The sequence below is a fragment of the Aulostomus chinensis genome, chromosome 1, assembly GCF_037954235.1.
Source record: "Aulostomus chinensis isolate RoL2024-O1b breed Wild chromosome 1, RoL_Achi_v1.0, whole genome shotgun sequence".
Taxonomy (NCBI): domain Eukaryota; kingdom Metazoa; phylum Chordata; class Actinopteri; order Syngnathiformes; family Aulostomidae; genus Aulostomus; species Aulostomus chinensis.
In genome coordinates this window covers 44,056,221-44,078,579 of record NC_141320.1, presented here as the reverse complement: position 1 = coordinate 44,078,579, position 22,359 = coordinate 44,056,221, and the positions used below count along the sequence as shown (strand labels likewise).

Here is a 22,359-nt window from a genome sequence, read left to right as displayed (position 1 = left end):
AACAACCTCAAAGTGATGCTGAAAGTCATGTAGTAAGAGTTGCTACTAACCTCAATTTAATGCTACAGTGATGTCCATGAATTGCTAATAAACTCAAAATGACGCTAACACTAATGTAGTGATAGTTGCTAATAAACTCAAAATGATGCGAAAAGTAATGTAGTGATAGTTGCTAATCAACTCAGTGATGCTAGCAGTAATGTAGTAAGTGTTTCGAACAACCTCAAAGTGACGCTGACAGTCATGAAGTGAGAGTTGCTTCTAACCTCAAAATGATGCTAAAAGTAATGTAGTGATAGTTGCTAATGAACTCAAAGTGATGCTGACAGTAATGTAGTAAGAGTTGCTTCGAACCTCAAAGTAATGCGACAGTGATGTCAAAAGAATTGTTAATGATCTTAAACTGATGCGACAGTGATGTAGTTAGAATTGCTAATGAACTCAAAATGATGCTAACAGTAATGGAGTGAAAGTTTCGAATAACCTCAAAGTGATGCTGACAGTCATGTAGTAAGTGTTGCTACGAACCTCAAAATATTGCAACAGCGATGTCGGAAGAATTGCTAATGAACTTAAAATGATGCTAACAGTAATGCAGTGATAGTTGCTAAGAAACTCAGTGATGCTTACAGTAATGTAGTAAGAGTTTCGAACAACCTCAAAGTGATGCTGACAGTAATGTAGTAAGAGTTGCTACGAACCTTAAAATAATGTAACAATAATGTAGTAAAAGTTGCTACGAACCTCAAAATATTGCGACAGTGATGTCGGAAGAATTGCTAATGATCTCAAAATGATGCGACAGTGATGTAGTAAGAATTGCTAATGAACTCAAAATGATGCTAACAGTAATGGAGTGAAAGTTTCGAATAACCTCAAAGTGATGCTGACAGTCATGTAGTAAGTGTTGCTACGAACCTCAAAATATTGCGACAGTGATGTCGGAAGAATTGCTTATGAACTCAAAATGATGCTAACAGTAATGTAGTGATAGTTGCTAATTAACTCAGTGATGCTTACAATAATGTAGTAAGTGTTTCGAACAACCTAAAAGTGATGCTGTCAGTCATGTAGTAACAGTTGCTTCTAACCTCAAAATGAAGCTAACAGTAATGTAGTGATAATTGCGAATAAACTCAAAGTGATGCTGACAGTCATGTAGTAAGAATTGCTACGAACATCAAAATAATGCTACAGTGATGTCAGAAGAATTGCTAATGATCTCAAAATGATGCGACAGTGATGTTGTAAGAATTGCAAATGAAAAAAAAATGATGCTAACAGTAATGGAGTGAAAGTTTCGAATAACCTCAAAGTGATGCTGACAGTCATGTAGTAAGTGTTGCTACGAACCTCAAAATATTGCGACAGTGATGTCGGAAGAAATGCTAATGAACTCAAAATGACGCTAACAGTCATGTAGTGATAGTTGCTAATTAACTCAGTGATGGTTACAGTAATGTAGTAAGAGTTGCTACGAACCTCAAAATATTGCGACAGTGATGTCGGAAGAATTGCTAATGAACTCAAAATGATGCTAACAGTAATGTAGTGATAGTTGCTAATTAACTCAGTGATGCTTACAATAATGTAGTAAGTGTTTCGAACAACCTAAAAGTGATGCTGTCAGTCATGTAGTAACAGTTGCTTCTAACCTCAAAATGATGCTAACAGTAATGTAGTGATAGTTGCTAATAAACTCAGTGATGCTTACAGTAATGTAGTAAGTGTTTCAAACAACCTCAAAGTGATGCTGACAGTCATGTAGTAAGAGTTGCTCCTCACCTCAATTTTATGCTACAATGATGTCTATGAATTGCTAATAAACTCAAAATGACGCTAACAGTAATGTCGTGATAGTTGCTAATAAACTCAAAATGATGCTAAAAGTAATGTAGTGATAGTTGCTAATGAACTCAAAGTGATGCTGAAAGTCATGTAGTAAGAGTTGCTCCTAACCTCAATTTAATGCTACAGTGATGTCTATGAATTGCTAATAAACTCAAAATGATGCTAACAGTAATGTAGTGATAGTTGCTAATAAACTCAAAGTGATGCTGACAGTAATGTAGTAAGAGTTGCTACGAAACTTTAAATAATGCAACAGTAATGTAGTAAAAGTTGCTACGAACCTCAAAATAATGCGACAGTGATGTCAGAAGAATTGCGAAAGATCTCAAAATGATGCGACAGTGATTTAGTAAGAATTGCTAATGAACACAAAATGATGCTAGCAGTAATGGAGTGAACGTTTTGAATAACCTCAAAGTGATGCTGACAGTAATGTAGTGATAGTTGCTAATTAACTCAAAGTGATGCTGATCGTAATATAGTAAGTGTTTCGAACAACTTCAAAGTGATGCTGACAGTCATGTAGTAAGAGTTGCTAATGAAGTCAATTTAATGCTACAGTGATGTCGTAAGAATTGCTAATAAACTCAAAATGATGCTAACAGTAATGTCGTGATAGTTGCTAATAACCTCAAAGTGATGCTGACAGTAATGTAGTAAGAGTTGCTACGAACCTCAAAATAATGTCACAGTGATGTCAGAAGAATTGCTAATGATCTCAAAATGATGCGACAGTGATGTAGTAAGAATTGCAAATGAACTCAAAATGATGGTAACAGTAATGGAGTGAAAGTTGCGAGTAACCTAAAAATGATGCTGAGAGTTATCTAGTAAGATAATAACCTAAACCTAATAACCTCAAAATGATGACAGTAATTTAATAAGAGCTGCTAAAAACCTCAAAATAATGCTACAGTTATGTAGGAATAATTGTTAATGAATTCAAAAATGATGCTGACAGTGATGTAGTAAGAATTGATAATAAACTCAAAATGATGCTGACAGTGATGTAGAAAGAGTTGAAACTAGAACAACAAACTGTCCTCTGATGGTTGGACAGGTTGCTTTGGTCCGTCCTCTCACTCATCATTAAAAGCCCTTATTACTCATCATTCATCCAATCTGACACTCACGTCTGCAGTGGGGAATCCCCAGCAACCCGCGGCCCACATGGAGCAGTCTCGGCCAATCACATGGGGCCTGCAGCGGCACCGACCACCAAATGACTTTCAGGTGTCACTCTCAGCTCCAACCTCATGGCAGGCACAAGGCAGGGCGCCATTGGTGAAGAGAGCCCAAGAGACACAGCTGAGCTGAGACAGAATGGAGACGAAGGACAGGAGGGACGACAGAGAAAAAGGAAACGTTAGCGAGACATTTTAGGAAAATTAGTTTAGTGGGGAAACGGTTCTTAGCCAAACTTGCTAAATGGAAGGACAACAAAAAAACAAAGATCTTAACAAGAAAATTTGCACAAAATGAAACCCTGCAAGAGAAAGTAAATCAAGAACTAAATATTCTTGAGGCTCAGGTCTTTAGTTCCAATGCTTGTAAATGACATCTGAATGCATTCACAACCCAAATCTGAGCAGACAGAAGCGTCCCAGTCAGGCCCAGTTTAGTTCCTCTAGAACATTCAGGGATACAGAACAGGGACCAACTCAGGCTGAGAGACACCGACTTGACATGAAAGCTGTTGAGGCCACAGTTGCTGATGAAGTGGTCAGATTTCTCCAGTGGTTCTTGGTTCAGGGAGCTGGAGCTGGAGCTGCTCTCAGGCACCACCAGGACGTGATCCTGGAGAGACAGAAGGAAGAAGTCCAGGCCTGACAGAGGAGAAGGAGGCACAGAGTAGAAACAGCAGATACATGTGGGGAAAGGGAGAGGGTATCAGTCCAGCAGAGGAGCAGGAAACCTACCACCACAGGGCTCTGCCTGCACAAACCTGCAGGTGAGGAGGACCTGGTGGTCCGGCACATCCAGAATGATCTGGTTTTCAGACACCGGCACGTTTCGGCAGCCATAAGCGTGGGGACAGAAGGAGGCGTTGGCGTGGCCTGAAAGACACAAACAACCATCTCCATTTTAATGTTTCTGAAACAGCCGGAGCAGGAAAGCTAAGATGAATCAAAGATCCTCCACCCTGCCAGATCCGACCCTGGTAATGTAGACCTGCACAGGGTGGGTGGGGTGGAGCGGCTGGTGGTGGTGGAGGATGAAGACGTATCTGCCCAAAGCCTGGACACGGTGGAGTCCACCGCAGCGTTCTGAGTAGAAGGATGAGAGCGATGTTCAATGGTACATGTTTTCTTTGCTGAACCGCCGATGTTTCCAATCACGAATCTCAGTCATGAGATTTGAACATCATGGAGGAGTTCAAAAGTGTCAAACTGGGCCGGTCTCCATTTTATGAGTCCAGAGACCGAGGATAAAACTACAAGTCCCTGGTTCAGATTTGACTCGTCTGAATCCAAACACAGCAGTGTTCTTCCACCAGGCCAGAGGAGTTGATCATGATAACAAGATATCTTCATGCTACTACAACACACAAACTCATCACCAGAAAAGACTTCATGGTGGAACAACAAATCTCCTCCCAATGGGAAAAACATTGAGTTGAACAATCAACTTTTCCATGATGACATGGAGAGCTTGGCAGCAGCAGCAGGCTTCCATTGGGGGCTGATATGCCAGCTCCACTTAGCCTTCTTTGGAATGGTTTCACCTGGAGTGATGCTGTTATTGAGACCTTTTATCTGGAACAACACCACCTGCATGGAGACTGAGGACTTCAACAGATGCAGATGTTGACCCAGAATAAATCTAAATATTCCAGATGTGTTAAATCAATCCAGCAGCAGTGGTGGGAGCGTCGTAAACTCACTCACTCAGCAGCCGTCAGCCTCCGTACCTGCACGGAGTCCAGCCTGATGTGGTCTCTGTTGTCTGCTCCCAGAGGTGGTCTGTCACCTCTGAACCAGGGGGCTCATCTCTCTGGTGGGAGGTCAGTGGAGGAGCTGCAGCGGGGGAGGCCAGGATGGGCTCCTGTAGGAGGAGCTCTGGCCCTCCTTCAGCACCAGCCAGTGGGAGGGAGTTTGGAAACGTGAGGGGACACAGGAGGAGCTACAGGGGGAGGGAAGGTGGATCAGAACCCTTCTAACAAGAGCGCTGAGGGGACACAGGAGGAGCTACAGGGGGAGGGAAGGTGGATCAGAACCCTTCTAACAAGAGCGCTGAGGGGACACAGGAGGAGCTACAGGGGGAGGGAAGGTGGATCAGAACCCTTCTAACAAGAGCGCTGAGGGGACACAGGAGGAGCTACAGGGGGAGGGAAGGTGGATCAGAACCCTTCTAACAAGAGCGCTGAGGGGACACAGGAGGAGCTACAGGGGGAGGGAAGGTGGATCAGAACCCTTCTAACAAGAGTGCTGTCCCACTAATGTTCCTCACCAGAATCCTCCTGTCAGGGGGGAACCGTCCATGGGTGCTGATGCAGCGGACTGAAGGTTCAACGTAGTCCATGCTGAACTGGTCTTTAGGCACCAGGTGGACTTTGTGCTAAAAACAGCAGAAAAAAAAGACAAAAAGGGGAGAATTTTAACAAAAGTATGCAAATGAGCTGAAGATCAAAATACAAAAAGTAAATCAAGGTTTTTTTCAAATGATTGCCAGCTATTTAGCTAAGAGAAGGACAAATGTCAATCAAGATGTCAGAATGGAACGATCCCACTGGCTTCTGGTCAAGGGAACCATGGAGATGCTAACTTCCTGTTGGACTATCAGGTTGTCTCATCCCTGACATGCTAACTTCCTGTTGGACTATCAGGGTGTCTCATCCCTGACATGCTAACTTCCTGTTGGACGATAAGCGTGTCTCATCCCCGACATGCTAACTTCCTGTTGGACGATAAGCGTGTCTCATCCCCGACATGCTAACTTCCTGTTGGACGATAAGCGTGTCTCATCCCCGACATGCTAACTTCCTGTTGGACGATAAGCGTGTCTCATCCCCGACATGCTAACTTCCTGTTGGACGATAAGCGTGTCTCATCCCCGACATGCTAACTTCCTGTTGGACGATAAGCGTGTCTCATCCCCGACATGCTAACTTCCTGTTGGACGATAAGCGTGTCTCATCCCTGACATGCTAACTTCCTGTTGGACGATAAGCGTGTCTCATCCCCGACATGCTAACTTCCTGTTGGACGATAAGCGTTTCTCATCCCTGACATGCTAACTTCCTGTTGGACGATAAAGCCTGATTTAAGCCTGATTTATGCTTCTGTGTCGAGTAGTATTCGTACCTCCGCCGTCGACGCAGACCGTACGCCGTAGCCTGAAACGCGCCTCCAAAAAATCCTGCTTACGCATCGCGTCGACGCGTGGTGACGTCAACGTCGAGGACTGTGATTGGTCCCGCTCAGAACGTTATGTCCGGTTCAGCCGCGGCACAGCAACACCACCATTTTCAAAGTTTCTGTGGTGAAGGCTCCAAGAAAAAATGGACCAAGCTGAAGAAAGGATGATCGAGGAGGTGCTCAAGTACGACCACCTCTACAACTCCTCTTCGCGGCACTACAAAGACTGACAAATGGCCAACAATTGTTGTCTGTGACCGGAAGAAAACCGAGGAATCCGACAAGAGCCCCGTAAACAATACAAAGACAAAGCCACACCCCCTAGCGGCTTGGCGGTGAAGAGCAGAGCAACGCGTTCCCTCGACGCAGAATAAACCAGGCTTTTCAGTCTCACCTGTTTTACGCCCCCGTGCCAGATAAGGACCCCATCGGGCTGTGCCACTCTGGAGGGAGCGGTCTCACAGTCAGTCAGCGGAACCATGCGGATCCGGGCCGGAGCTGTGGGAAGGAGCGCCAATTGTATCGGCTTGTTGTTTTCTGGACTGCAGCAGAACAGGAGCAGCCGGGACTGGAATGTAGAAGTAGGTTATCTTGAAGTTGACTAAGTTATGGTGAACGATATTGTGGTTCAACACTTTAATGAGCTTTAAGGCAAACATATTTCATGAGGAAACAACGCCGGAATTGGACGGATTTCAGCGGCACACAACAACGTATCCGATACACCTCATTGGAAACCTGGTGGTCTAAGACTAAGAAACACCAGTCACCATGAAGAAAGGAACTTTTAGCTGAGTACTCATGTTCTTTTCTGCAGGTTGAATGTCGCATTTGTTGGACAGAAGCGTCTCATCTCAACAAAAGCACCTCTTCAGTGCTGAGGCATGATGGGGCCAGGCATGAGAATGAAGTCCCAGATCCACCAGGATCAACTCAGGTATACAGCCACTCTCCAACTGACTCACAGTTGCTTCATTGATCATTAATTCCTATTCATTTCTTCTCTCCTTCATTTTTAACCATCCAGCTTCCAGGAAGCAGATGCTGGATGAGGCTCTGCTGAATTTCATCCTGAAGGACTGCCAGCCCCTCAGCACTGTTGAGAGGGAAGGGTTCAGGGAACTGGTTCAGGTCCTTGAGCCTCATATGTTTGCCAACCAGAAAGGTTTGTGTGGAAATGATCTAAAGCAGTAGTTGATATCTCCAGTTTATTTAATCTTTAATTTCAAGCATCATTTTCAAGATTTTAGCAACTCTTACTACATCACTGGAGCATCATTTTGAGGTTCGTAGCAACTCTCACTTTATCACTGAAACATCATTTTGAGGTCTTTAGCAACTCTCACTACATCACTGTAGCATCATTTCTTAGGTTAGTAGAAACCCTCATTACATCACTGCAGCATCATTTTGAGGTTTGTAGCAACTCTCACCACATCACTGGAGCATCATTTTATCCTTGAGATTGGGGACCAATAATTTTATTGTCCATTTTGGGGACATGTACTGTACACACACACACACACACAGATTTATGAAAGTCTCTTTCAGGTGCCTGAAATTCCTTTGGGGACTAAAGTCGAGAAAAGTAATTTCAACATTTGTGTGTACTTTGTTTATTGATGATAAGATTTACACCGACCAAGTCAGCCATATTGGCACCACAATCCAATTGGCATGTCAGTAAACATCACCCAATAAACCCAGGTCTTCTGTCTCAATGTATGTCACTGAAACATACTGTATTGTATTGCCTCACACTTACAGCATACAAGGATGCATGGCGTGGGTGGAACTGCCTGAATCTCTTCTGCAATGGAAGTTTGGTCAACCGTGTGGAACATTCCTGCACGATCCCCTTTGAGTGGGAAAGTAGCATCAACACAGCACCACGTGGTCCACCAGCAGCTTGGATTTCTGCTCCTCGTCTTGTAGTTCCACTTGACTTCTCCAAGGAAAGAGACTGCAAATAGTCAAGAACTCTGGGAAATTTGGTGGCTGTGGCCTCCTCAAATTCCACATTGATGTGGACACCAGTTCAAAGTTTGAAGTGCAGTTATCAACTCTGCACTGAAGTTGTTTCGTTAAAGGATAAATGATTTCCATTGTCCAATGATTATTTTACATTCCAATCCTCTAAAGTGATGGACTGATACTGTCAATATGCAGAAATTCTCTATTGTTCAAAGTACAGATTCTGTGTTTATACATGGTTGTAGTTTTTATACTTGGAGAAACCAGAATCTAACAGGAAATCACTGTAGAAAGTTGGCTCAGTTTCATAAAGTAACAACTAAATAGCTTCAATTGACAGTGATTGACCTTAAACTTGGCTATTTTAATGCACTATGCTTGCTTTTCCACTGTCAAATGAACTTTTTAATGGGAAATTCCTGCTCATAGACTGGTTTGTTTCATACATGAACCAGTAAGAGCCCTGAACTTAGAGAAGAACCTGAAAGGTCCTTGTTCTTCATGTGTTTTTCCATGATGGGCCTGTTTTCCTGCAGTTGAATGCACATTTATCAACACTAAATGGACTGTAATTTAATGAGTCCGGCCTGTGAAACCTGCTGTGTATTTTTACAGTTTATTCCATGTAATTTTGTGGAACAGTTCATTACTGTAATTTGACGGTATTCGTCTGGAAACTCTGCTGACAGACTTTTTAATGTTTTTTTTAATAGTTTTTTTTCTTGACAGTGTACACAGAGGTCTGGTGGTTGAGCCGGGGCATTTTTACAAGCTGCTACCCAAAATGAACGCATTTCTTCATTCAAAAGACAAAACGGCCCCAGAGCTGATTGACCCAGAATGGAAATGGCACCTCGCATTTTGTGTTTGTGCCCCACAACATTGTCTGGCAGACAGTTGACCTGTCAATCACACACAGAGTCCCGCCCCCACACAGCTGAGAAACGCAGCTCTGAGCAGCTGCCTCACTCACACAGAAGATAGACGCGTTTCCTGGTTGGCGAGTGCAGACACAACTTCTCTGAGTGCAGGATTCACTTCTCTCATTGCTGTTTGTTCACTGTTGAGGTTTTATTCCTCCACCAACCTGCTTCTGTCTGGAAAGAAACAAATAACTGGAGTGCTGTACATCAACAGACGTGGAGTTTGGACACGGACGAATGAAGTTTGGCTTTTTGTTTCTTCCATCAGATCAGAGCTGATAGGAAAAACAATCAGGTGGTTTTATTAAACCAGCAGTGAGCTGGACTTCAGCCCAGGTCCACAGTCCCACTGTCAGTTCACTTCAACATGAACGAACAAAATCCAACCCTCACCTGGCCTGGAAATAAATAACAATTACATAACAACTCCTTTATTTCTCTCCTGTTCAGGTCCAGTTGGACTCCATCCATCGTCATCTTCCGCTTATTCCTTACTATTAAGGGTCGCGGGGGGGCTGGAGCCTATCCCAGCATCTACGGGCAAGAGGCGGGGTACACCCTGTTCAGGTCCCAGTTGGACTCACTCATCTCTATTTGGTAGGATTTCACTTCATGAGTTCAGAAGCATCTTCACATGAGACGCTGGTTCCTCACATTGATTGATAGTTGAATTCTGTGTTTGATGTCTGAATTCTGTGTTTGATGTCGGAATTCTGTCTTTGATCTCTGAATTCTGTCTTTGATCCCTGGGCTCTGAGCATTGATCTCCTGCTTCAGTCTTTGATCTTTGACTGATTCTAAACTCATCAAAGGATCACATCAGCATCTTGGTCCAGACTCCAGATGGTGGTTTTACCAAGTGCACCACAGTCCTTGTTGCTGTCTGCTGTTGGGTCACAGCAAAGTAAGGAAACAGCCTGACGGTCCTCAGGAGGAAATTCAACAGCCTCCAAAGATGGAGGTGAATCTAGACCCTCTCATGTTGGCCATCCTTGATGAACTTGGGCGGTACTCTGGTGCAGGGATGAGGTCATGGAGCTGATCTGGGAGCAGTCCTGATGTTAAATGCTGTGATGAAGGACAGTGTGGAGGCAAAATGGACAAAATGTGTTAACATAAAATAAAATTGTAAACCTGTTTGAAGTCTTATTTTGTGTCTGATGGCCATTTTTGAAATCACTCATGATTTTTTTGACTGAACGTCCTGGATCCTGTGGTGCCTGATGAGGAGACAACTTGAGTACAGAGTTGGAGAAGAGGGTTTTTGGAGGGGGGATGATTTTTGCAGTGCTACAAGTCAATAAAATGTCATCATGTTTCAAAATGTCCTCACTAAGATGGTTATTAATCCCTCATTCTCAGCTGCTACAGCCTTTAAAGAAACCCTTTGACTGGTGGATCTAACAAAGATCAGATGTTGTCTCCTCTAGAACATCAACAGCTTAACGTTGTGGGCAGGACTCCTACCTGAGCAGGGAGACCCCAATGGATTTCTAGTCCTGATAGGGAGAGGGAGCCTCCTGGGTCACGGAGTGGGGAACCTGATAGGGAGTGGGACGATCCGCCCATTGTGGGTGATTGACAGGGCAGGTTTGATCTATGTTTTCATTTTCAAAAGTAATTTTGAACATTTGTGGACAGTTCGCCCACCTTGAACATGTAGAAGATGTCTTCTGATAGTGAATCAACTGTTGTCACATTTAAGGATCACTTGAGCTGACAAGATGAAGGCTACACAGGACCAGCTGGAGATGCCGGGGATTGAACCCAGGGCCTCACACATGCTCAGCATGCGCTCTACCACTGAGCTACACCCCCTCTGGTAGAGTCACTGTTTAACTGGTGAATGAATTTCCAGTTGATTTTAGGAAACCTAGAAGTTCCTCAGGTGCCATCAATCTTAAGTCACTCCTTCACTTTGTGTGTGGTTCAAAGTCAGTGGTTTCATCAGAGCTCAACAACAGAACAAGCTGAAGTCTTCTGGAGAACGAGGGCACCGATCCCACCACCTCTCACATGCTAAGCTAGCGCTCTACCATTGAGCTCCTTCCTCTGCTCAGCAACATAACAGATAATGCAGGTTGACCTTCAGGCTGCTGGGAGGTCAACACCTGAAATATTTCCAGGATTCTGTCGTGTTGGTAGAAACAGTTTGAGGAAAGAAAACCCTCAAACATGATGATGTCATTATTGAAGGCTTTACTGCTCCTAACCTTTGCTTGTTCTTCTGTGGTTGTGAGAGGTTCTGAGTGATGAATGGAAACTGAAGGTTTAGGCATCAGTTCAAAGTAGCAGGAGCTTAAGGGGACATTTCAGATTTGTTGAAGTTGAGTCCGACTGCCTTCTTGTTCATGACGATGGTGATGTCAGAGTTCTTGCTCAGAACGATCCATGCTGTTCCTCCTATTAGTTCTGGAAAGTTGGAGCAAAACGTCATGCAGGGTCACAAGGTCACGTGTTTTGTGTTATCAGCAGATTTAATCTATAGAGTGAGTGACGTGTGGTGTGTTTGTCAGCTTAAAGACCAAAGTTGTTGACGTACAACTTCATTTTAATGAGTGAAACTGAAAATTAAGAGAAGAGTGACAACAAAAATGGAGTCAAGAAGTCGTCTTCAAAACACACACACACACACACACACACACACACACACACACACACACACACACACACACACACACACACACACTCACATAGTCATATACACTCTTCTCTTTATGTTGCCCCCTGCTGGACAATAGGTTTAAGGTTAATGTTGAAAAAAGCAGACAATAAAAACGACTATTATTGAAATGCCGGCGACTTCATTCGATCTGAAAGTTCATTGTTGACCAAACAGACACTGATACAACAGGCTTAAAGTCTACCTCCATCGGCTAAAGATGCCCCTGGATCATAAAGCACAGCTCGACTGCTGGCTAACATGCAGGCGTGGGCCCATCACTGAAATCAGCAGTCATGAAAAACTGTGCTAGGCCTCCAGACCCAAGCTTGAAGAGGTTTGAAAACTGGACCCAGGAGAATTTTAACTGAAAACCCCTGCTCTAGAGGATCTGAGGGATGCATGACTGCCCTCTGTTGACCCGTTTAATACAGGAATATCTGAGAAGTACTGAGGACGGCAAAGGGTGCTGATTGGCCAGCAGCCCCACACAGGTCAAAGGTCACCCCCACGGCGGACCAGTTTATTATAATAGTCACGACACCATCCGTTACAGTTGGGTTGGGTTCAGGCTCTTCAGCGCTTCTTATTTTTCCATGAGCTCCTCCAGCTGCTGGTCCGTCTCTCCTCTTTTCTTCCTCTTCTGCTTACTTTTTTGTTTCTTTGTTCTTTAACTTTAAACAGAACTTCTCCTCTCCCCCTTTTCACGGTCACAATACTGTTGACCTCCCGTGAGCCTTGAATCTCCATCCTGACCAGCAGACAGAAGCCACCTTGTGCCTGAGAAGAGCATCGCGGATCCCAGTGGGAGCCACGGTCGTTGAGATGGAGGCTTGGTAGGCCGTCCCCCCACCAGGTCGTTGGAGAGGTTCCGTACATTGATGAGAACAATCCAGCTGAGAACGTGAGCAGGTCCTGTTGGTTGTCGTGCTGTCACAGTAACAAAGACCAGTGCTGCATCTGTTCAGGCCTCAACTCCTGTCTCACTGCCAGCTCCACCTGACTCCTCAGACTCTGCTCAACCTCCATTCAGTAGTTTTCTTTGTTTGGAGGTCACTGACCCTTCATCCTGAACACCTTCTCACCTGCTACCTTTGCCGTCCACTTGAGTCTCAGATAAATCTTATGATTCATGTCTGATCCTCCATGTGCCTTCATTGCTTTACTGGTATTATTATTCCTCTGTCTTACACGCTTCCTTGTTTGTATTCAATCCTCTTAAAATTCCAGGAAGTGTTTCAACTGGTTTTTATATTTGTATGTAAGTCTCTGACCCTCAAAGAACCCACTGATAAGCTGGAACCTGAGACTGAGCGTTTCTCATTGGACTCTAAATCACAACCAGCGGTGCCCTGAGTAACAACTGTGTTAGCATCCTAAAGCTACATCATCACCACCAGCTGATCAAGTCACTACTCTGTACACAAGTCACTGTAACCTAGCAAAGTTGAACCTAGAGGAAAAGTACAGTTGAAGCCAGATGCAAACAGATGTTGATGTTTACTCTGTAGTCCTGGCAGCAAGTGTCCTTGGAGACGTCACTCCAGACACTCGCAGAGTTGACAGAGATGGTTTGACACAACTCATGATGTTACTGCACTGCAACAGTAACGGACCATCGATGGCATCGCGGTGATGGAGGAGGACAAAGAATTCTGTCATCAAGTTTTGTTCATGTTTTGTAAATGTTCTTCTTGATCTCAGAATTTAGTCTTTGATGTCACAGTGCCAGAACGGACCAAAGCTGCCTGTGTCAGAGGAAGCAGAATGACATCAGCATCAGGACATTCAGAGCCTTCAGAAACGTGGTGATGGTTTCACCAAAGAGGGACCAGTTCAGTAAATGTGGTCAGGCTTCTGAGAGTCTGGGTTCAAGATGGAGTTCGGGGTTTTAGCGACTCAGAAAAACTGTTTGTGGCTCAGAAAGCAGAGGAGGGCTGATGAAGAGACCTCAGCCTGACTTCACAATGACTGTCATCAAGGAGGAGGAGGTAGTAGACATCACATGGGGGGGGGGTAGAGCAGCAAGAAGAGAGAGAGGAGGAACAACTTGATTGAATAAAACAAAGACAAACAATCAAAGAGAGTCAGAGCAGAGGAGCGGCCCTGAGTCACAGTGAATGGTGGAGTTTGATGATCCATCATTCATCTCCTTTAAATGCTGTCAGGGAGGGAGAGCGGTCTGCTGGTGGTGGTGTTCATTCCTCAGTGGGAGCCTCTATGGTTGATGTTCTACTGCCCTCTGGTGGTGAGGCAGTGGGGATGCAGGTGATCTGCTGGTCTGGTTGAACGTGAGTGGACAGAAACCTTGTTGAGGTGACTGGGAGTTCCTGACTGTGGTGAGCTGCCATGCTCCTCCTCAGGTCTTCATGGTGGCTTTCTGCTGGACTGTTGTTGAAGGGAACATGGCATCCTATCATTTTCAGCTCTGACATCTGGACAGTGGACAGATGTGACATCATCATGGTCTCACTGCCTGCTTTGTTCATGGATCAATGGAACGTTGTGTTGGAACCTTTATTGTAGAACTGCTATGAGCTGAGATCTCAGTGTTGTTGGAACAACGCAGCTCCACATGGGACTGATGTGATGAAGAGGTTTTTATTGAGCTGAAGCTGGAGAGCAACAATCAAAATGGAGCAGCAAACATAATGTCTGGTCTCTCTCTCTTCTCTTCCCCACCTCTCTGTCTCCTCTCCTCCCTAACCTCCATCTCTCTCCAGCCCTTTTTAGACAGAAAATGTGCCAAATTTGCCGTCTTGTCTGTGTGAAATTGAGGCGTAATATTCCTCTTTTTGAAAAGACACCCCTTGGTGGGCATCAACACTTGATGTGATGTGCAGCTCACACAACCTCAGTCATTGACAACGCAATGACTGAGGTTGGCAGAGCGGGGCAACAACAGACTCTTGAACTGAAACCCAAGATGGAAACCATCTTGGAGCAGTTGGCCGCTTTGCAAAGAGGAGAGTGATGTTGAAGACCAGAAATTTAACTTTACAATTTGGATTGGACTGAAAGAGAAGACAGATTGGAATGTGTGCTCCTCCGCCCAAACCCACAGCTTCCTTATCGGCTGCCCCATTGTTTATCCTCCAGGAGAACTCCTTCTGCCTTGGTGACGTAAATGGCGTGTACTATCCTCCCCTCCCCTTCCCCCGTGTGTTCCTGACCCCTGCCTCTTCCCTCTCCACCTCCCTTGGGGTGGCAGCGCCGACCTTGTAGTCTGGCTGCAGGCCTCACTCTCACTTGCCTCCATTGGGACAACGGACTGTTCAAGTTCAGCGTACATACACAACAAATGTATATGTGCTGTCGTTAATTCTGAAGTGTACCATTATTACGATTAAACTGTGCATTCAGGGAACATTAAAGTGGTTTCAATCGTATTCATCAGGTTGATTTCAGTTTGTAGACGTTAATGATAAATCTTCTATACAACCCAAAGTTAAACACGGTGTTCCTCAAGGTTCAGTGCTGGGGCCAATACTCTTCACTTTATGTATGCTTCCTTTAGGTCATATTATTGGGAAACAGTCCATAAATTTCCATTGTTACACAGATGATACTCAATTATATTTATCAAAAAAGCTGGATGAAGGCCAGCAGTTGTCTAAAACTCCATGTATGAGTTCCATCTAGGCTGGACTTTTGTAATTCTTTATTATCAGGCTGCACCAACAAGTGATTAAAGACTTGACAGCTGCACATGTATTGACAGGAACCAGGAAGAGAAACCATCGTAACAATAACATACACTCATGTAAGATAGTCTGAAGAGTTTAGTGTAGTGTTTATGGCACTGCATTTTGTGTCGCCACCCAAAATGTTGCAGTTCCTGCCCACAGCCGCGGCCGGGATTGGCTGTACCGGGGGTGCTGGCTCTCACGTCGGGTGGCTGACAGGCATCGCTTCTCGGCCTTTTGGCTGAGATCAAGTGTAGTATCTGTTCTTATCAGTTTAATATCTGGTACGTTCCCCATCCGGGAACCATATATTAAATTGCTTTTTGGAACAGGGAGATGGAACGGGAGCTTGCTCCGTCCTTTCCACGCATCAACCTGGTATTGCAGTGTTTCCAGGAGTGGTGCAATGCCCCGCATTTCTCGTCGGAAATAAAACAAGCCTCCGCCAGACACTCGCTCACCTGCTCCACCCAAAGCCGGACCAGGGTTCTCCTCCTGCACTGCAGCTTTTCCTCAGCCTGCAGCCGCAATGGCCTTCCAGGAACAGTGCGGGCCCCTCCCCTTTTGTCAGGAGCAAATCCCGTGCTCTTCAGGCCAACTCTCGAGTGCTGCACATGAGGCCGGGGCTGGATTTCCGCCCGCGCTGCCGCTGGGCGTCAAGTTGTGGCTCCGTTTGCACTCCAGATAAGGATGGAGGTCCGCTGACGGCACTGCTCTCGGAGCCTTTCCCAAAAGGCTTTGGAATGCACTCTGAAAGACCTGAACCTTCAATGTGCCTGAGCTTCCCGGGCTTGGGATATCCGACATCCGGCATCGTTGTGAGAAACAAAGGGGGCTGCGCACGCGGCAGATTGGCACAAGGTAGGAAAGATCAGGCGCTGTGTCGGCCTCCCTGCCTGTCAGTCAGAAGGCTGTGTCCCTGGAGCTCATGTCTGTTCCTAAGCTCAGCGAGTCATACTTACCTGGCAGGGGAGATACCATGATCAGCAAGGTGGTTCTCCCCGGGTGAGGCTCAGCCATTGCACTGGGGCTGTGCTGACCCTGGTGAATTCCCCAAATGTGGGAATCTCAACTGCATAATTTCTGACAGTGGGGGACTGCGTCCGCGCTCTTCCCTGTGATCGTGTGAAAAAAGGAAAGAAAGAAAGAAAGAAAGGCCGACCACGGCGGTGGCAACAACAACGGTGACCGCCTGTCCCGGCCAGTTGGCGGTCTCCTCTTGTGCTGGCCAGCCTGAGGAGACCGTGGAGGACGTAGCCTCGATGAGCTCCCAGTATCTCTCACACCTTCCAGCCCTAAATGAAGAGGGCAGGGTTTCTGCCACATTTAGTTGAGGGTCATGGTATCTGACAAGCCCTGGGCTCAGGACAATACATCCACGGCTCGTCTTCGCAGTGAGTGGAATGATACCAGAGAATTCATGCGTGGGAGGAGATCAACTTGGAAAACCCCGACTCTCAATTCTGACGACATCACTGTCGCATCATTTTGAGATCATTAGCAATTCTTCTTACATCACTGTCGCATTATTTTTAGTTTCATAGCAACTCTTACTACATTACTGTGTCATTATTTTAAGGTTTTTAGCAACTCTTCATAAATTACTGTCAGCATCACTTTGAGTTTATTAGCAACTATCACTACATTACTGTCAGCATCATTCTTGAATTCATTAGCAATTCTTACTACATCACTGTCACATCATGTTGATATCATTAGCAATTCTTACGACATCACCGTAGTATTATTTTGAGGTTAGTAGCAACTCTTACTACATGACTGTCAGCTTCACTTTGAGGTTGTTCAAAACACTTACTACGTTACTGTAAGCATAACTGAGTTTATTAGCAACCATCACGACATGACTGTCAGCATCACTTTGAGTTCATTAACAATTCTTCCGACATCACTGTAGCATTATTTTGAGGTTATTAGCAACTCTTACTACATTACTCTCAGCATCATTTTTAGGTTACTCGCAACTCTAACCAGGTGACTGTCAGCATCACTTTGAGGTTATTCGAAACTTTCACTACATCACTGTCGCATCATTTTGAGATCATTAGCAATTCTTCTGACATCACTGTCGCATTATTTTGAGGTTCGTAGCAACTCTTACTACATGACTGTCAGCATCACTTTGAGGTTATTCGAAACTTTCACTACATTACAGTTAGCATCATTTTGAGTTCCTTAGCAGTTCTTCCGACATCACTGTCGCATTATTTTGAGGTTCGTAGCAACTCTTACTACATGACTGTCAGCATCACTTTGAGGTTGTTCGAAACTCTTTCTACATTACTGTAAGCATCACTGAGTTTATTAGCAACTATCGCTACATTACTGTTGGCATTATTTTGAGTTCATTAGCAATTCTTACTACATGACCGTCACATCATTTTGATATCATTAGCAATTCTTACAACATCACTGTAGCATCATTTTGAGATCATTTGCAGCTCTTACTAGATTTCCGTCAGCATCATTTTGAGTTTATTAGCAATTCTTCCGACATCGCTGTCGCATTATTTTGAGTTTTGTAGCAATTCTTATTATATGACTGTCAGCATCACTTTGAGGTAGTTCGAAACACTTACTACATTACTGTTAGCATCATTTTGCGTTTATTAGCAATTCTTATGACAACAGTGTAGCATCATTTTAATGTTAGTTTCAACTCTTCCTACATTACCGTCAGCATCATTTTTAGTTTTTTAGCATCTCTTACTACATCACTGTAGCATCATTTTGAGTTCATTAGCAACTCTTCCGACATCACTGTCGCATTATTTTGAGTTTAGTAGCAACTCTTACTACATGACTGTCAGCATCATTTTGAGGGAGTTTGAAACTCTTACTACATTATTGTAAGTGTCACTGAGTTTATTAGCAACTATCACTACGTTACTGTTAGCATCATTTTGAGTTCATTAGAAATTCTTCTGAAATCACTGTCGCATTATTTTGAGGTAATTAGCAACTCTTAATACATTACTGTCCGCCTCACTTTGAGGTTATTCGAAACTTTCACTACATTACTGTTAGCATCATTTTGAATTTATTAGCAGCTCTTACTAGATTACCGTCGCATCATTTTGAGATCATGAGCAATTCTTCCGACATCACAGTCGCATTATTTTGTGGTTTTTAGCAACTCTTACTACATGACTGTAAGCATCACTGAGTTTATTAGCAACTATCACTACATTACTGTTTGCATCGTTTTGAGTTTATTAGCAATTCTTACGACATCACTGTCGCATCATTTTGAGATCATTAGCAATTCTTCTGAAATCACTGTCGCATTACTTTGAGGTTCGAAGCAACTCTTACTACATTACTGTCAGCATCACTTTGAGGTTAATCGAAACTCTAACCACATGACTGTCAGCATCACTTAGTTTATTAGCAACTATCACTACATTACTGTTAGCATCATTTTGAGTTCATTAGCAATGTGGGGCTTTGATTGGGAATTGTAAGAAAAATCACTGAATGAACAACACAAACACAGACTGTGTCTGAAATTCCACACCTGCACCCGAAACCAGTGTGGAATCAATTGTATCCACTGTCAATCCTGATTCTGGAGAAATTTCTTTGTGTGTTTTGATGGACGCGAGCCAAGCAGAAATTTCCCACAATGCAATAGGGCGGCGTTTGGTCAGTGTTGAGCAGGCGTCAGTCTGACAATGATGTCATATTATTGTGTCATCACTTGACCAGACCCAAAAGTAGGCTCAGGTATCAGTTTCTTCTCAATGCTAATGTCTGCTAGCTTAGTCTGCTACTTTGATGGCTCTGCCTGCTCAAAGGTCCAGACCCCTGGATGTGGTGGTTCCTACCTGAACGTAGATTCTGTCAGCTCATGTTGTTAAATCAACTCACCAGGAACACCAGTAGATTTCAATGGACTGACAATGAGTCTCATTGAATGGGTGTCTCGTCCAATGAGAAACAATCAGTCTCAGGTTGAAGCTCATCAATGAGGTCTTGTGGATCAGTGGCTTGCATGAATGAATGAGTTGGAAGACTTCTTGGAAATTAAAGAGGATTTAATACAATTAAGAAAACACTTAAGACAGAGTGATAATTCCAGCAGAGTAATTAAGGCCCATATTGAGTAGCAGGTATGAATTAGCCTGGATTTATCTGAGCTTCAAGTAGACGGCTAAGAGGCAGGTGGAAAGGTGTGTAGGATGAACGATGGTGACCTCCAACCAAATGAAGAGGACTGAGTGGAGGCTGACCAGCTCTACGGAGTCAGGCGGAGTTTGACAGCGAGACAGGAGTCCAGGCCTGAATCGGTGAAAACCAACGTAACCGGCTTACGTTCTCAGCTGGATTCTCCCATCGATGTACGACGCCTCTCCAACGAACTGGTGGGAGGACGGCCTCCAAAGCCTCCACCTCGTCGACCGTGGCTCCCGCTGAGATTCGCTCGATGAAGAAGGGAAGCGCGTTGATTGGCTACCCTCTGGTCTCAGGCTGCTGGCTGCCTGGACTAAGCTGCTCTTCTCCAACACAAAGGTGGCTTCTCTCTCTTCAAGGCTCACAGGAGGTCAAGAGTGTAGCGACCGTGAGCCGAGATCGATGATGAATTACAAAAATAGAAAATCAAAAAATAAATTAGAGGAATAGAAAAGAAAAGGGGGGGGGGCGGACCAGCTGCTCTAGGAGCTCACACACAAAGGGCAGAAACAAGAAGCACTGAAGAGAGCGCCAGCAGTGGATGGTGCCACCACTGTTACAGTAAACTGGTCCGCCTCAGAGCAGTGACCTTTGACCTGTGAGGGGTTGTTGGCCAATCAGCACACTTTGCTGTCTTCAGTCCTTCTCAGATATCAACAAATGAAGCTGGTTGAACAGACAGCAATCATCATCACTCAGAGACATCACCTGGAGAGGAAGACTGCTCCGAGTTCTGACAATGACAGTGAAGAGGCAAGGAGAGCTGGACAACCACAGACAGTGAAACATTCGGAACATCATGTTGATACACGTGTGTGTGTGTGTGTGTGTGTGTGTGTGTGTGTGTGTGTGTGTGTGTGTGTGTCAGAATCGGAATCAGAATCTTTTATTTTCGTTGTAGGGGGGGGGGGTACAGTGACAATAGTTAGAGCGCTCTTCCAGAGCCACCGTGCACCACAGAATGCAGATACAAAGAAAAGATAGAAAAGATAAAAGCAAGATAAAAGACACTGTTAGAACAGAAAGATCCATCAACCCACCAACCAGAGGTGTGTCTGGTACAGATGTGGAATTATTGGCTCACACAATGTTGAGGACACTGGAAGAAGACAAACAAAAAAGGCTGGTGTGATCCAGACCTTCATCAAAAATGGTCCTGGAGAACTGTTCAATGTGTCAGGACTTCTGTCCATTGTCTTCTGCTTATCCTGTTCAGGGTCATGAGGGGGTGGAGCCTATCCCAGCAGCTTTTGGGCGACAGGCCGTGTTCACCCTGGACAGGTCACCAGTCCATCACAGGGCCAACACATCCACAGACAAACATTCCAAGCCAGACTCAGGAGGATCTCTCCACCCTACAGACTGTAAAGGAACCATCAAAGATGGCAGTTGGAGTTCTGTGGATCTGTGCTGGATTCCTCGTCCTCACGGACCAGAAGTCTGTCTGAAATACTGCTCTGATTGATGATCTTTTCATGAATCTGGAAAAGCTTCTAAAATGAAAGGAAAACAATCCTATCTTCTTCATGTCTCAAGCCAAATCAAACCAAGAGTTCTTTTATCATATTTTTTTAACCGGACGTCTGCTTTGACTGGTTGGTTGTTGAAAGAGAGCAGGACAGGACAGACAGCAGAAGACAAATATAGAGAAGGAAAGACAAAAGACAGAGAGAAAGGAGGGAGAGAATGACAAAAAGATGAGCAGAGAGAAAGACAGAGGGACAGGGGGATGGAAGACAGACACACAACCAACAACAGCAGCAGCAATAATAGTAAACTAGCTGCCAATGATAACGTCTCCTGGTCGCTGAAGCAATCAACTTCATAATAGGAGGATTGAAGAGCCAGGAAATAAAATATTAGCACAATACTGATGTGAATGTTCGTGCAATACTGAGAACACTGATATGTAGACGACTAGTAGGGGCGGCACGGTGGTGCAAGAAGACAAACAAAAAAGGCTGGTGTGATCCAGACCTTCATCAAAAATGGTCCTGGAGAACTGTTCAATGTGTCAGGACTTCAGAAGCTCCAATCCTCTCTAAGGTCCAGTGAGAGTGGAAGAGATTATAAATGAGAGAAGCAGGGCCCTCACTCAGAACTGAACCAGCTCAGTTGGGAGAGCCTTAGACTGAAGATCTAAAGGTCCCTGGTCCGATCCCAGGTTTCAGCAGAGGAGCAGCATTGACTTTACTTTCCAGTGGAGGAACTGCAGACATGAAGGAAACGAACATCTTGTCCTGTGCATTCTTGTGACATTCAGGACATTTTTGGAGCCTCTTGTTGGATTTTGCCACAGAGAATCAGAGCCAATCAAAAGCATGGAGGACTTTAACATGGAGGACTGAACAAGTCAAGAAAGCATCAGTTTGACCTTCACAGGTGTTTCTGTTCCTGTCTCAATGCTGTAGAAAGAGCCTGAGGAGCTCAGAGGGTAGAGCATCAGACTTTTAATGTGAGGGTCCAGGGTTCAAGTCCCTGTTCAGGTGCTGTGGAGGTTCCAGTGTTTGACAACATGGTACTGGATGAAGTTTAGTGTTGAACAAACTGTCAACATTAAAAGTAGAAGTGTTCTTGTCTCGCCACTGTGAGACAGTCGCTAGAAAACTGACCAACAATAATTTCATGTGGCATGCAATTAACAAAAGACCTACATTGATGGTCGAGGGGGGCTGGAGCCTATCCCAGCATCTACAGGCCAGAGGCGGGGTTCA

General features: G+C 44.6%; 3 non-coding genes across 3 annotated transcripts; 2 read left to right on the top strand and 1 right to left on the bottom strand.

Annotated features, from left to right (window-relative positions):
* Window positions 1–10,852: 10,852 nt before the first annotated feature.
* On the bottom strand, window positions 10,853–10,924 carry trnaa-agc (transfer RNA alanine (anticodon AGC)). The gene has a single exon. It is a non-coding gene; the product is annotated as a tRNA-Ala (tRNA).
* Window positions 10,925–15,675: 4,751 nt separating this feature from the next.
* Window positions 15,676–15,866, top strand: LOC147271799 (U2 spliceosomal RNA). Its single transcript, XR_015117391.1, has one exon. It is a non-coding gene; the product is annotated as a U2 spliceosomal RNA (small nuclear RNA).
* Window positions 15,867–16,408: 542 nt separating this feature from the next.
* On the top strand, window positions 16,409–16,572 carry LOC147271798 (U1 spliceosomal RNA). Its single transcript, XR_015116822.1, has one exon. It is a non-coding gene; the product is annotated as a U1 spliceosomal RNA (small nuclear RNA).
* The last annotated feature ends 5,787 nt before the right edge of the window (window positions 16,573–22,359 follow it).